This window comes from Giraffa tippelskirchi, chromosome 4, assembly GCF_054371585.1.
Source record: "Giraffa tippelskirchi isolate mGirTip1 chromosome 4, T2T-mGirTip1v1.2.pri, whole genome shotgun sequence".
Classification (NCBI taxonomy): Eukaryota; Metazoa; Chordata; class Mammalia; order Artiodactyla; family Giraffidae; genus Giraffa; species Giraffa tippelskirchi.
Genome location: NC_137278.1, coordinates 131,201,216 through 131,217,974, shown reverse-complemented (window position 1 = coordinate 131,217,974; position 16,759 = coordinate 131,201,216). Strand labels below are relative to the sequence as shown.

Sequence of the window (16,759 nt, the reverse complement as noted above, 5' to 3'; positions counted from 1 at the left end):
CACTGTGACAATTAAACACTGTAATCAGTGCTGTGAGGGAACTACAAAGAGAGTAATTGGAGTGGTGGTAGGAAAGGGGGCAGATACTTCAGATAGTGGTCAGGGAAGCCCTCTTTGAGTGAATGACATTTGAGCTGAAACCTGAATGAGGAGGAGGAGACAGCCAGCCAGCCAGGTAAAGAGAAAAGGTGGGAGAGTTTTCCTACCAAAGAAAATAGCAAATGCAAAGGCCCTGAGGCAGGACTGATGGCAAGGGAATGAGTAAGAAGTATGAAATGATGACAGAGATGAGTGGCAGCCAGTTTAAATGACGATTTACCAGGGATGGTAGAAGATTTTAATTTCATTCTAAGTGTGATGTGAAGTCAAACACTGTTAGATAATAGTGTTTGTAAGATGAAGATGAGATATGTTTAATACATTCTATGAGTATTAAATTGCTTATTACATGCATAGTGGCTATATACAAAATGAAAAGGAAAGGCAAGGTTCTCACACTTAGAAGATTTACAGTGTTTTAAGGAAGCAATAATTCATAAATAGTGACAGCACTAAGATGAAAAATGAAGTAAAAATAAAGTGCTAACTGAAGACTGGGGAGGAAGTCACTGATTCAAATAGAAGACTTTAGAAAAGCCTTCATATTTTTAAAGTAGCATTTTTTTTTTTTTTTTTGAGCTCTTAAAGAAAAAGGATTTAAGCGGGAGTGGGGGAAGGAGGGGAGTCTGAGGCTGTGGGAACTGCATGAGCAGAGGCACAGAGGCAGGAAAAGACAGGGTGGGTCCAGGAAACCATGAATCACTGCATGGCTGCAATTGCATGGCCACAGTGCCAGGTGGGTGGGTAGTGATGGGAGAGATAAGTCTGGAGAAATAGGCTGTCAGGGTGTGGGAGCTGGGGTCTTGAATGGCACGTTGAGAAATTTAGACTTAATTTACTTGGGCTTTGGTTCCTCTTAAGTATGTAAAAGAATCTCTTCAGGTACTTGTTAAAACTGCTAATTTCCATGCCCCATCCCTCCAGATACATTGATTTATAAGTCTAGGTGGGACCTAAGAATCTTCTTTTTAAACAAACACCCCAGGTAATTCTAAAACAGGTAATCAGGAAACCATACTTTGAAAATCAGTGTACTATTTTTTTTTTTATGACAAGTCTAGACTTAAAGGGAAAAACTGAAGCCAATTCTAAGGATTACTCAAGGACTCTAACAAAAAGGGGGAAACTGAGTTAGAAGACTGATAACAGAGCCATTATTAGGACTTTCCTGGATGTCCAGTGGTTAAGACTCCACAGGGGGTGTAGGTTCGATCCCCAGTCTGGGAACTAAGATCCCACACGGTGAGGTACAGTTAATAAAATAAAATAAAATAAAACTCTATTTTTAAAAAAGAGCCATTATCACTGTTGGGATAGAATCAACCAAAGTTGGTGATTAAATGTGGGAGGAGAGAAGAACGGAAGTGTTCAAGACAACTTCAAACCTTGTCCTTAGGGAAATTAGGTGGACGCAGGTGTCTGGTGGAGAGAGACCATCTGCAAGGTCTATGAGGTGTTGGAAATGTGGATCTGGGGGCTCAGGAGATATGCAGAGGCACTAAACATGCTGCTTAGGTACTCCAAAGTAAATTCAACACAAATTAAACAATATAAAAAGTAAAATAATAAAATTTAGAAGGGAATTGAAGTGAGTACTTAAACCCATTTCTGGGTGGCAAAAAGACTTTTAAACATGAAAGCAACAAAAGAAATCCCAAAGGAAAAGATCTATAGATAAGTAATAATGCACCACATACAAAATGAAAATAACTAAACATTTGACCATCAAACAAGCAATTAATATTCTTAAAACAAAGAGCTTATATGGAATCCCTGAAGGTCCAGTGGTTAGGACTTGGAACTTTCACTGTTAGGGTTCAGATTCCATCCTTGGTGCAGGAACTAAGCAGATCCTGCAAGCAGCAAAGTCATCCCCAAAAAACCCACTAAGAATAGCTTCTGTGTGGAATAGTGCAAGTTATTAAATAACTTGGCAGCTTAAACATCTTGTCATAAAGAGACTTGCTTTATACGCACTAAAGATATTGGGCTTTGTGGCATACACGTTTGATGTACTTTACTAGACTGTCAAGTGTCAATCTAGGAGAGTGCCTAAATATACCAATTGTTGTAACTTATATTGTCTTGAGGGCACAAATACATTAAATTGCCCCCAAGCTCCACTAAGCCTTGCTACCTCTAAGGAAACTACCTTTACTATATCCAGTATTCCCTGAGGCTCCATATATTTAAACTGTGTGCAGGGTTAGGGATGGGACAGGAAATCATTTCACAATGTCTAGTGAGCAGTGGCTCATAAGTCATCCTTTCAGCACATAGAATCAATAGCTCAACCCTCTCATCTTACAGATGAGGCTCAGAGAGGATGAAAGACTTGCCAAAGATCACCTAAGTGGCTGATTCCCAACACTGAGTCAGGAATCCTGATTCTCAAACGGCATCCCTTCCATTTCATAGTGCTGCTCCATTCATCACGAGCTGTGGATTCTTAAAACAGTTGATATTTAAAATATCACAATTGCAACTTCTATATGCTTTCTACTTTATCACTCTACTCATTCAGTTTGGCCTAATAAAAACCTGTACTCCCTCCCCCAAAGCCCCAAATAAATGAGAGAACTCCAAAAAACAAACAAAAAACATAATTAAAATGTTCAGACATTTAAAAATGGGAACAGATTAACCAAAAGACAATTGACAGAAATGAAAATGAAGGTATGAAAATATTCACTCTTACTAGTAATTAGCTAAATATATATTAAATCTCTTTTGCTTATCAAATTAGTAAAGATTAAAAAAATAAGATTCAAAGTTACAAAGATACACAAAGATAGGCCCTCACAATCACTGGAAGTGAGAATATTAATCTAGTCTTTATGAAAACACACTTTGACAGCAGTATTTTTTAAATTTTCATGCTCTTTGACCCACTAATTAAACTTCTGATAATCTAACCTAAGGAAATGAGTGATTTGTACAAAAATTTGTGCATAAATTTGTTCTCAATTTTTTTCATTTGTTAATAATGGTATAAAAAATCAAAACGTCCAAACACACCATTAAATTTTGCACCATTGATAGAATAGGGTATTAAACATCTATTTAAACTGTTTTCAAATAATTTCGATGTTGAGGAAAATCATGACATAATGTAGAATGGAAAAGCAGATACAAAATTCTACTGTAGTAAAATGAACCCAACTACCTGTATGTTTATGTGAGTGTGTCTGTGTGTATCAAAGAAAAAAAAAAGACTTAAAGGAAGTGAAGTGAAAGTTGCTCATGCATGTCTGACTCTCTGCAATCACATGGACTATACAGTCCATGGAATTCTCCAGGCCAGAATACTAGAGTGGGTATCCTTTCCCTTCTTCAGGGGATCTTCCCAAGCCAGGGATCGAACTCAGGTCTCCTACATTGCGGGTAGATTCTTCACTAGCTGAACCACAAAGGAAGCCCAAAAATACTGGAGTGGGTAACTTATCCCTTCTCCAGTGGATCTTCCCCACCCAGGAATTGAACCAGGGTCTCCTGCATTGCAGGCAGATTCTTTACCAACTCATCTATCAGGGAAGCAAATAGGACTTCTCACCATAAAAAATTATGGGCTAGTCTATCTTCTTCATAATTTATTTTTTCCATGATTTTCTATAATTAGCAATATAATTATTTTCAAAATATGTATGTTTGTATATGTGAATATAGAACAAGAATTATATATAACATGAAAAAAGATTTTAAAAATGATTAATTTGTAAATCACTCACATGGAGGTGTCAGTTGAAGTCATGGAAATAGATCAGATTGTTCAGGGGGAGAGTATAAGGAGAACAGGATGCTGGAGAGGGTCACAGCAAACACGCACATTTAAGGGGGAAAAAGATCGAATTAATGAAGGAGCATGGAAGGAAGTAGCTAGATGGAGAACCAGGTATAGTCACATCAAGAAAGCCACATGAGGGCCTTTCCTGGTGGTCCAGTGGTTAAGAAATCTGTATTTCCACTGCAGGGGGTGCAGGTTTGATCCCTGGTCAGGAAACTAATTTCCTGCATGCCACATGGTGTGGCCACAAAAAAAGAAAGCCACATAATACGAAAAACCAGAAAAGTTGTCCACATGGTCAAATGTTGCCAACAGTAAGGAGGAGGATAGTGATAGGGCCATTAGAGGGAAATCACTGGGTACTACACATGAACAAACTGGTTTCCTCTAGTTCTGGTGAAAGAAAGTGAAAGTGTTAGTCGCTCAGTCGTGTCCAACTCTTTATGACCCCATAGACTGTAGCCCACCAGGCTCCTCTATCCATGGGATGCTCCAGGCAAGAATACTGGAGTGGGTTGCCATTCCCTTCTCCAGGGGATCTTCTTGACCCAGGGATCGAACCTGGATCTCCAGCATTATAGGCAGATTCTTACTGTCTGAGTCACCAGGGAAACTTCTAACTCTGGTGGTAGAAGCCAAATCTGAGCAAATGGTACCTATTCAATAAAACTGACTGTGAAGAAAAGAAGTTCTGTGCCTAAATTATCTTCTTAAACTTCAGTTTATGAGGGAAAAAAAAGATTGTGGAAATCTATAACCAAACAAAAGCATATTAGGATGACTAATCTATTGGTAACGAAACAAAAATTGGCAATACTTTGGTGTACACGAAAAAACATGTTTGAGGGATTGTAAAGTTTCCATATAGTGAGCTCTGTTATAGAAAAATTAAGGGAAAAGACAGCTCCACACTTGTTATCAGAAGGATAAAAAAACTGTTACCTTTTTTCCCTAAAGAAGCAGGTTCTCAGTTTCAGAGCAGTATTAAGATATTATTTAAAAGGAAAAATAATGTAAAATATCACAGTATCATGTTAACTTCTTGAGACTGGACATGCGGAGTTTCTAGAAACATTTTCAAATATAAACAAATCATTTGACATGCTAAATAATGGATTGTTTGTTGAGTCAAACCTTGTCTTTTTATAATAATCAGATGAAATTAACCTTCTCCTAGGCCATAAATTAAATATACACTTTGTCAATGATAAACAAATGTCCTAGTCTGGAGAGGGGATGTTGATAATGGGGGCGGCCATGGATATGGACTTCCAACCTACAGAACTGACAGATAATAAATAAATGTTAGCTTAAGAAACTAAAAAAATAAAAACCCTCTTTTTTATGAAAAGACGTCTGCATTAGCACAATAACTTGACTGAGTCTCAAGGACTCTCTATCCAGCCACAGAATAAACACACCAGAATGGTCCTACCAGGAGTGCCATTTACCATAGAATCTCAATCCTGCAACCCTCAAGCAGAAACTACTCAATTTACAACCACTCATTTTGTTACCAAAGAACCTTGAGAGTCTGTATTAAGTAACTTAACATCACCTGGAGATTACTGTACACAATCCAAAATAAAGTACCTAAACTTCCTATCAAAAAACATGCAGTGAATAGACTATGCATGTGTGCTCAGTCGTATTGGAGTCTTTTTGCAACTTCAAGGACTGTAGCCCGCCAGTCTCCTCTGTCCATGGGATTTCCCAGGTAAGGATACTGGACTGGGTTGCCATTTCCTACTTCAGGGGATCTTCCTGACCTAGAGGTTGAACCTGCAGCTCTTATGTCTCCTGAATTGGCAGGCGGATTCTTTATCACTGTACCACCTGGAAAGCCAGTTCATCAAGTACCATGGCTCAAACTGCCGGAGGAAACAACCATCACCTGTATTATTAACTCAAAATCTCTATTTTAAAAATGAAAAACATAATCACATAGAAGAGACTGTGGCATGTTCATCCTGTAAATATTAGAACACTGGCACACAGCAGGCAGTTGCTAAATGCTTCATATAGTTACTCTATATGAAGAATACTCAAGACTACCATAAACTTCAGATCATTAAAACTCTGCAAAGAATCTTCAAACATTTCTGACCTCTTCCTCCCCCACCCTATCCCCTGCTCCAAAAACAAAAAAGAAAGAAAGAAAAAGACATTTTGAGGGTACCTTAGCAAGAAAAAGTATCCTCTGTCATTAAGGTGTGCTGTTAACAGAATTGTTTTCACTTCTGAAGCTTTCTTTTCTTAGAATTATTAGATTAAAATCTGGCCCACCTTTAACCAGAATCTGGAACAAATTTGAATGTACAAAGTTACACAATGGACCAATTTTTAAAAAATGACACTGCTTTGCTAATGTTGCCAATACACTGTTCTCTTCCCAGAGAGGGCTCTAGAGTTCAGGGACTACATGATAACAACACTCTCGGGCCCAATACCAAAATGTGAAAATATCTCCATCAGCTATTTACCAAACTGCACAGAATTAATGACAAGTCATAATTCCATTATCAAAATGCTATAATGTTGACAGAACACAAGGTAAGGAATATGAGTGACACAAATACATGCACTGAAGAGAATCACTCAGTATTGCTCAGAGGTTTTTGTTGTTTATTCTGTTTTGTGTTCAAGGAAAAGAAGAGGGGTTTTTTAAAAAAACTGTATGTTCTGTGCTCCTACAGCACTCTGGGTTGATCTCTAGTATAGCACTGACCTCACTAATACTCTAAGTTGTATCTACTGACCTGTCTAACCCATTTGATTTTATTCTTTTAGAATAGGAACATTTAGAACTTTGAATCCACAGAATTGACAATACAAGAGGCACTTAATAAACGTTCTGTCCAAAAAATAAGTTCTTAAAGTGATTACTGAGTACCATGCTATGTGTTGTTCTATCAATACAAAACAAATACATATGCACACTCTCTTTTTTGAAGGTCGACCTAAAACATGATCATCCTTCATCCAGGTTATAACTTAGCAGGAACTTAGGGAGTGCTCGTTGAGGCTCATCTTCTTTTGTGTCTACATTAGACCTCAGAACAAAGCATTATTTCATGGTTCCTAAAATACTTACCATTTGTGAATAGTAACTATGCAGATTTAAAGTATTCCATTTAATCATCTAAAGCAAGGGAAAACGAAAGGATATCCAATGCAAAAGAAGACCTCGTCCCTTTTAAACGGTCACTGTCTTAAAGGCTAATAACTCCCTAAGTATCTTTGACTAACTTGAAAAGTCAAGTCAATAGAACCATCTGGATTAGGCAGACTTTTGAAAGCTGGAATTAGGTGAAAGATAATATTAGCTCAAATATCTCTCACCAGGATTGTAAGCACCAGTAAGGAAGGGTGCCAGATGGTTAGCTCCAGCTCCTACAGCTTCAGGCTTAGTAGATGTAGCCTGGAGTGTACAGTTACCTTATATTAACACCCACGTATTGACAGGTGCCAGCGAGTTGTACTCGATAGCGATTCTGGGGTGACACATCCAGCTGTAAGGCCTGGTATTGTATCAACGTATCTCAAAAGGGTGTAAGAATCTTAAAGGGTTCCGCTGGCAGAATGGAAGAGGAGAAATATTGAAGAGGGAGAGAAGCTGAAAATGAGAATGAAAGAGCAGTTAGATTATCGGAATATTTCTCTGGGAGACTATTTTGAATTTTGAACTGCCGCTTTCCTCCACCACACGTATATAGTTAGAAAGCAATGTTCCCGAGGCAAGAGGAGGGGATCCGATCAGTTCCCGCTCTCAGTCAGCAAAGGCTCCGCTCTACATAATTACTCCCAACCCCAGCACAGTACCCAGAAGTGAGGAAGGAGCAAAGGATCAGCAGTTCCTCCACTCCCTTTCTCGAGGGGGAGGGGTTCACGCTCCTTGTATTCCCCTCACCCGAAGAAGTCGCGGGAGAAAGAGGGTGTGGAGGGAATCCAGGGTGTCCGCGGACTCTCCGGCTGCGGAGGATGTGGAGAGAGAAGACCCTTACCTGGCTGAAAGCGGCCTTTCTTCTGCGCTGCTATCAGCCCCGCCACGGGTCCCTGGCGCTCTGCCTCGCGCACCTGTCGCGACCTAGCTGCAACACCTACAGCTCTCTGCGGCCCCGCCCCGGTCCGGCTCAGAGCCCCGCCCCGGACCCCGCCCACAGCCGCGGAGGCGCGCACGTCGGCCCGCCTCCTGCGCGGCCTCGGGGAGGGCGTGCGCGCCGCTGGTTGCGTGTTCGGTCCTTGAGGCTGTTCGCTGTGCTCCGCATCGCGGCGTAAGAGCCGTGAGGGGCGTGGCTGCATTTTCCTGAGACTGCTTCTAAACTCTTCGCTTTCCGAGCAGAGCACGCACCCGCACGGCCTAGAGCTCTGTGCTTCTTTACTTTGGCTTTAACTCTTTGACTGAGAGCTGCCACAGTTTGACTCAAGAGCGACTAGAAATTTTGTCCTGGTTCAAGTGTAGGCCAGTCACCAGCCAGGTTCTTGGTGGTTTGGGGGTAAGTTCTGTGCAGGGAGGGTGTTTTAAAGGAGACCTTAGGGTGTAGTGGAAAGAGCTATAAATTAACCCTGGCTCAACCGCTTAACGCCAAATCGTTTCACCTAACTAGAGCAGTTTCTTCATGTAAATGAAGGGGTTGGACGAAGGCAGGTCTCCCAAGTTCTCCTGCAGCTCTAGCCGTTATTATTCCTTCATTTAGAGCTCTGCTCTAAACGTTAAGAGTTCGTTAGCACTTAGCCTTCCTGGCCCCAGATTTTGCCCCAGGTACGTGTGAGCTGCATGAGTGCCCTTCCAGAGTATCTTTTCCTTTTCTTGCACCCCAGGTGTAGTCAGGTTCAAACTACAAGTTTTTTGCAGTTTTCCGAATTCAAGTAGCTTGATACGGACTATAAGTGGCTTGTGGTCGTAAACACCTGTATTTACACTTCCTAAAGCAGTTAAGGGGCTTCCCAGGTGGCACTGCTGCTGCTGCTGCTGCTGCTAAGTCACGTCAGTCGTGTCCGACTCTGTGCGACCCCATGGACGGCAGCCCATCAGGTTCCAGTTCCTGGGATTCTCCAGGCAAGAATACTGGAGTGGGTTGCCATTTCCTTCTCCAGTGCGTGAAAGTGAAGTCGCTCAGTCGTGTCCGACTCTTTGCGACCCCATGGCCTGTAGCCTACCAGGCTCCTCCGTCCACGGGATTTTCCAGGCAAGAGTACTGGAGTGGGGTGCCATTGCCTTCTCCGTCCCAGGTGGCACTAGTGGTAAAGAACCCGCCTGCCAATGCAGGGGATGTAAGAGACAGTGGTTCGATCCCTGAGTAGGGAAGGTCCCCTGGAGGAGGAAATGGCAACCCACTCCAGTATACTTGCCTGGAGAATCCCATGGCCAGGAGCCTGGTCGGCTACTGTCCATAGGTAGCAAAGAGTCCAATCTGACTGAAGCGACTTAGCACCCACGCATGCAAAGCAGTTAGTTAAGGACGATTTCTATAGACCAGTCAGTTCTCTTGTTCTTTCAAATACCCAGCTTAGACTAACTGTGGATAGATATCAAGCATCAAGACTCATATTCCCATGCTACCTGCCAGCTTTGTTAAGAGTCCTAGCAAATATATAGGATGGTACTTCAGAAAATGCATCCCCTTAGGTGTGGCGTTCCTTTAATAAATTCCCCGTCTCCTTTTTTTTTTTTTTTAACAAGCCAATAAAGGCCCTTATTCTCTGCTAAAGAAATTAGGAAGACTAACTGACGTCAGAATTTTGGACCTAGATTTCAGTCTTGACTCAGCCACTTACTTACCAATTAGGCAAATTACTACTTGTTCTCCTGCACCTCTCTTAGTGCCCTCTTGGTAATAGAGCTAGTTGTACACCACAGTTGGCTTTTACCGGTTTTCAGGACTGATTACTGGGGATTCCCCATGGCTCAGTGGTTAAAGAATCCACCAATGCGAGAGCTGCAGGAGATGTGGATTTGATCCCTGGGTAGGGTAGATCCCTTGAAGGAGGAAATGGCAGCCCACTCCAGCATTCTTTCTGGGATAATCCTATGGACAGGCACCTAAGACTGATCGCTGTATTTGGAGGGATTTTTATGAGCCAGTTGTTAAGCATAACCACTATTAAAAGTCAAATTATATAAACTAACAAGTATGTTAAGAGGTAATAAATGCTCAAAATGTCACTTTTCTTCTTTTTACTAATAACTCTACTGTATCTGTAGGATGGAAATATACCATATAACGTTGCATGTGTTTCTTCCCAACTCTATTCATGTTTGTGTGTTTGTCACGTTTGTAGCATGAAATTGGCTGCAGTAGGAGTATTTACACATGGAAATTGGCAAATACTACAAACAAGGGCTTGATTTCTTATTGTATTGATTTTCTAGACCAACTGTAGGCAATTTTTTCTGTGAACAGCGTATTAGTAAATATTTAAGGCCTTCCAGTACATATGGTCTTTGTCACAACTACTCAACTTTTACACTAAAAGTGGGCATAAATATGTTCTGATAGTGCTTTATTTACAAAAACAAGCAGTAGGCTCATGGAGAAAATATTAATACTTAACAGTGTATCAAATCTGTGGCCCTGACATTTTGAGTAGCACAAAATTTTAAGTATTTTTCCAGTATTCAAAGTTATTATCCAGTTCCATAAAGAAGTTGTTCATGTCATTGATATATGAATCAAGCTCCCAACAGTGAAGTTCTCTTTTTCTTTTGTCTTGCTACTGAGTAAAACAAAAAAGGTCAGCTTTCATTCCAATCCCAAAGAAAGGCAATGCCAAAGAATGCTCAGACTACCGCACAATTGCCCTCATCTCACACCCTGGCAAAGTGATGCTCAAAATTCTCCAAACCAGGCTTCAACAGTACAAGGACCATGAACTTCCAGATGTTCAAGCTGGATTTAGAAAAGGCAGAGGAACCAGAGATCAAATTGCCAACATCCATTGGATCATCGAAAAAGCCAGAGAGTTCCAGAAAAATATCTACTTCTGCTTTATTGACTACACCAAAGCCTTTGATTGTGTGGATCACAACAAACTGTGGAAAATTCTTCAAGAGATAGGAATACCAGACCACCTGACCTGCCTCCTGAGAAATCTGTATGCAGGTCAGGAAGCAACAGTTAGAACTGGACATGGAACAACAGACTGGTTCCAAATTGGGAAAGGAGTATGACAAGGCTGTATATTATCATCCTGCTTATTTAAGTTATATGCAGAGTACATGGTGAGAAACGCTGGGCTGGATGAAGCACAAGCTGGAATCAAGATTGCCAGGAGAAATATCAATAACCTCAGATATGCAGATGACACCACCCTTATGGCAGAAAGTGAAGAAGAACTAAAGAGCCTCTTGATGAATGTGAAAGAGGAGAGTAAAAAAGTTGGCTTAAAGCTCAACATTCAGAAAAGTAAGATCATGGCATCTGGTCCCATCACTTCATGGCAAATAGATGGGGAAACAGTAGAAACAGAGACTTTATTATCTTGGGCTCCAAAATCACTGCAGATGGTGACTACAGCCATGAAATTAAAAGGCGTTTGCTCCTTGGAAGAAAAGCTATGACCAACCTAGACAGCATATTAAAAAGCAGAGACATTACTTTGCCAACAAAGGTCTGTCTAGTCAAAGCTATGGTTTTTCCAATAGTCATGTGTGGATGTGAGAGTTGGACTATAAAGGAAGCTGAGCACTGAAGAATTGATGCTTTTGAACTGTGGTGTTGGAGAAGACTCTTGAGAGTCCCTTGGACAGCAAGGAGATCCAACCAGTCCATCCTAAAGGAAATCAGTCCGGAATATTCATTGGAAGGGCTGATGCTGAAGCTGAAACACCACCTGATGTGAAAAGCTGACTCATTTGAAAAGACCCTGATGCTGGAAAAGATTGAAGGTGGGAGGAGAAGGGGATGACAGAGGATGAGGTGGTTGGATGGCATCACCGACTCAATGGATATGAGTTTGAGTAAACTCTGGGAGTTGGTGATGGACAGGGAGGCCTGGCATGCTGCAGTCCATGGGATTGCAAAGGGTCAGACACGACTGAACAACTGAACTGAAACCAAAAATATCAGTCAGCATCCATGTCTGAACTACACTTTTTTGGCAGTGATGTGAGCATCTTGTTTGCTGAATCAAATTGTAATTAAGCATTTATTCATAGTCTGATTTTTGTGAGATATTATTGGAAAAAGAATTAAAACTGATATTAGATAGTCAAGAAATAGCAAGTAGCACTGAAGGTACAGGTATAGACACAGTTAGTATTTTAGTTTAAAATTCATGCCAAAGACTCCATTAAAAGCTACTAGAACAAATAAATATGTTCAGTAAAGTTACAGGCTACAAAATCAATACACAAAGTCCATTGCAGTTCTCTATACTGGCAATGGACTATCAGAAAGAGAAATGAAAATAATTCCATTTATAACTGTCATCAAAAAAAATAAAATACTTAGGAATAAATTTAATCAAAGAGGTGGAAAACCTATATATTGAAAACTATAAAACATTAATGAAAGAAATGGAAGAAGACACAGATAAATGGAAATATATTCTGGGCTCATGGATTGGAAGAATCAATATTCTTAAAATGTCCATACAATCCAAAGCAATCTAGAGATTCAGTGCGATCCTTATTAAATTCCCAATGGCATTTTTCAAAAGAATGGAAGTATTCCTAAAGTTTGAATGGAACCACATCAAAACCAAAACAAACAAAAGAAAAACCCACAACTGAATAGCCAAAGTAATCTTGAGAAACAAGAACAAAGCTGGAGGCATCACACTCCCTGACTTTATATTATAAACCTTTTATAATTAAAACAATATGGCATTGGCCTAAAAACAGACATGTAGTTCAATGGAACAGAATGAAGAACCCAGAAATAAACCCATGCATATATGGTCAATTAACTTATGACAAAGGTACCAGTAATATATAATGGGGAGAGGATTATCTCTTTAGTAAATGGTGTTGAGGAAACTGTCTTACACCATAAACAAAAATTAACTCAAAGACATTAAAGACTTGAATGTAAAACCTGAAGCCATAAAACCCCCAGAAGAAAAAACACAGACAGTAAGCTCCTTGACATAGGTCTGGTGATGATTTTTTATCTGACACGGAAAGAAAAAGACACAAAATAAAAAATAAATAGGACTACATCAGACTAAAAAGCTTCTACATAGCTAAGACCATCAACAAATGAAAAGGCAACTTACTGAATGGGAGACAATATATATCTGATAATGAGGTAATAACCTGAAATACATAAAAAAAAACTCATACAACTCAATAGCAAATAAAGGTCAGTTCAAAATAGGTTGAAGATTCGAATACACACTTTTCAATAGAAGACATACAGAAGGTAAACAGGTTCATAAAAAGATGCACAGAATTAATCATTATGGAAGTGCAAACTGAAACCACAATGAGATATCACCTCACACATGGTAGAATGTCTATATCAAAAAAACAAGAAATAACAAGTGCTGGTGAGATGTGGAGAAAAGGGAACACTTGTGAACTGTTAGCACACCAGTCTCCTCTGTCTTCCACTATCTCCTGGAGCTTGCTCTAATTCATGTCCATTGAGTCTGTGATGCAATCTAACCATCTCATCCTCTGCCACCCTGTTCTCCTTTTGCCTTCAATCTTTCCCAGCATCAGCGTCTTTTCCAATGAGTTGGCTCTTCACATCAGATGGCCAAAGTACTGAAGCTTCAGCTTCATAGTTCTTCCAATGAATATTCAGGGTTAAGTTCCTTTAGAAGACAGTCAGCAGTGACAACAGCAGGGCCAGAGCTGACCCTGGGAGGTCATGAGAGCATAGTCCGCGGACTGGTGTGAAGGCACGAGATGACCTTTGCGTGTACAGCAAATAAAAGTCTTCCTGCTTGGGGCTGCCTTGCCTCCTCTCTGGAAAAAAAAAAAAAAAAGTTCCTTTAGGATTGACTGGTTTGATCTTGCAGTCAAAGGAACTTCAAGAGTCTTCTCCAACACCACATTTCAAAAGCATCAGTTCTTCCATACTCAGCGTTTCCTATGGTCCAACTCTCACATCTGAACATGACTACTGGAAAAACCATAGCTTTGACTAGACAGACCTTTGTCAGCAAAAAGATGTCTCTGCTTTTTAATGTACTATCTAGTTTTGTCATAGCTTTCCTTCTAAGAAGCAAGCATCTTTTAATTTTGTGGCTGCTGTCACCATCTGCAGTGATTTTGGAGCCCAAGATAATAAAGTCTGTCACTGCTTCCACTTTTTTCCCCATCTATTTGCCATGAAGTGATGGGACCAGATGCCATGATCTTAGTTTTTTGAATGTTGAGTTTCAAACTAGCTTTTTCACTCTCCTCTTTCACTTTCATCAAGAGGCTCTTTAGTTCCTTTTCACTTTCTGCCATTAGAGTGATAACATCTGCATATCAGAGGTTGTTGATATTTCTCCTGGCAATCTTGACCGCAGCTTGTGATTCATCCCGCCCGGCATTTCCCATGATGTAACTTATATACAATGTAAGTTAAATAAGCAGGATGACAATATACAGCCTTGTTGTAGTACTCTTTCCCAATTTTGAACTGATCAGTTGTTCCATATCTGATTCTAACTGTTGCTTCTTGACTTGTGTTCAGATTTCTCAGGAGACAGATAAGGTGGCCTGCTATTCCCATCTCCTTAAGAATTTTCCACAGTTTGTTGTGATCCACACAGTCAAAGGCTTTCACATAGTCAATGAAACAGAAGTAGATGTTTTTTCTGGAATTCCTTTGCTTTTTCTATGATCCAACCTATGTTGGCAATTTGATCTCTGATTCCTCTGCTTTTTCTAAACCCAACTTGTATATCTGGAAGTTCTCAGTTCACATACTGCTGAAGCCTAGCTTGAAGGATTTTGAGCATAAACTTACTTGGCTCAGATGGTACAGAATCTGCCTGCAGTACAGGAGACCAAGGTTCAATCCCTGGGTTGGGAAGATCCCCTGGAGAAAGAAATGGCCAGTATTCTTGCCTGGAGAATCTCACGGACAGAGGAGCCTGGCAGGCTACAGTCCATGGGGTTGCAAAGAGCTGGACACAATGAAACAACTAATACTTACTGGTATGGAAAATGAGGAAAATCATAGGGTAATTTGAACATTTTTTGGCATTGCCTTTTTGGGATTGGAATGAAAACTGACCTTTTCCAGCCCTGTGGCCACTGCTGAGTTTTCCAAATTTGTTTCCACTAGCTTTGTTCGTAGTAATGCTTCCTAAGGCCCACTTGACTTCACACTCCAGGATGTCTGGCTCTAAGTGAGTGACCACACCACCATGGTTATCCAGATCATTAAGACCTTCTTTGTATAGTTCTTCTGTGTATTCTTGCCACCTCTTCTTAATTTCTTCTGCTTATATTAGGTCTTTACCATTTCTGTCCTTAATTGTGCCCATCCTTTATTCCATATTGCAAAAGAAATTATATGAAGATATTTAAAAATATTATAGAAGGGAATGCCAAATAAGTGCTATAATTGATCAGACATCTACACTTTTGTGGAAAACACCTTGTGATTTATCTCCAGTACACAGCTGAATCAATTTCTGTATTGGTAATGGTATGTGTTGCTTTAAAAGAATTTATGTCAGCCACAACAGAGTGTATTTCTAATACATTGTTGTCCTAACTTTAGATGATTGTGGCTTTGATAATATTCAAAAACAAACTTAATTGCATTTTATTCTAATGGTGCTTGTACAATAGTGGGAAGGAAATCTTGAGTAGTTGCAGATTTGTTAGAAAATTTTCCTGAAGTCATTATTTGGCACTGTCATCAACTGCAATTCACTATCTGAAATAAAATAAGTCAATCATTTAAAAATACTCTGGATAAGAGAGTGAGAGTGAAGTCGCTCAGTCGTGTCCGACTCTTTGCGACCCCATGGACTGTAGTGTACCATGCTCCTCCGTCCATGGGGTTTTCCAGGCAAGAGTACTGGAGTGGGTTGCCATTTCCTTCTCCAGAGGATCTTCCTGACCCAGGGATCGAACCTGGGCCTCCCACGTGTAGGCAGACACTTTACCATCTGAGCCACCAGGGAAGTCTATTTATCAACATTCTAATAAAAAGAAAATTGATTGGAGGGGGACTTCCTTGGTGGTTCAGTGCAGGGGGCCCAGGTTCAATCCCTGATTAGAGAGCTGAATCCAACATGACCCAGCTAGGAGTTTGCATGTTGCAACTAAAGATCCCATCTGTTGCAACAAAGATCAAAAATCCTGCATGCTGCAGCTAAGACCTGGCATAGCCACGTAAATATCAATATATATACATATAAAGAAAGACAGAGGGATGTGTGTTTGGTTGGTTCACCGAAAAGATAGATAGACAGGAGAACTATACAAAAAAGATCTTCACGACCCAGATAATCATGATGATGTGATCACCAACCTAGAGCCAGACATTCTGGAAAGTGAAGTCAAGTGGGCCTTAGGATGCATTACTATGAACAAAGCTAGTGGAGGTGATGGAATTCCACTTCAGCTATTTCACATCCTAAAAGATGACCTGTGAGAGTGCTGCACTTAATATGCCAGCAAATTTGGAAAACTCAGCAGTGGCCACAGGACTGGAAATATCAGTTTTCGCTCCAATCCCAAAGAAAGGCAATGCCAAAGAATGTTCAAACTACCACACAACTGCACTCATCTCACACGCTAGTAAAGTAATGCTCAAAATTCTCCAAGCCAGGCTTCAACAGTACGTGAACCATGAACTTCCAGATGTTCAAGCTGGATTTAGAAAAGGCAGAGGAACCAGAGATCAAATTGCCAACATCCATTGGATCATCGAAAAAGCAAGAAATTTCCAGAAAAATATCTACTTCTGCTTTATT

The 16,759-nt window shown here is 40.3% G+C and overlaps 1 protein-coding gene across 10 annotated transcripts in view; it reads right to left on the bottom strand.

Moving 5' to 3' along the window:
* LIMA1 (LIM domain and actin binding 1) overlaps positions 1-7,995 on the bottom strand; it is a 92,250-nt gene extending 84,255 nt beyond the window's left edge. For all 10 annotated transcript variants that reach the window (XM_081592562.1, XM_081592550.1, XM_081592555.1 and 7 more), the window contains exon 1: positions 7,888-7,995. The gene's annotated coding sequence lies outside the window, so the exon portion shown is untranslated. The remainder of the gene's footprint in view (positions 1-7,887) is intronic.
* Positions 7,996-16,759: the final 8,764 nt, after the last annotated feature.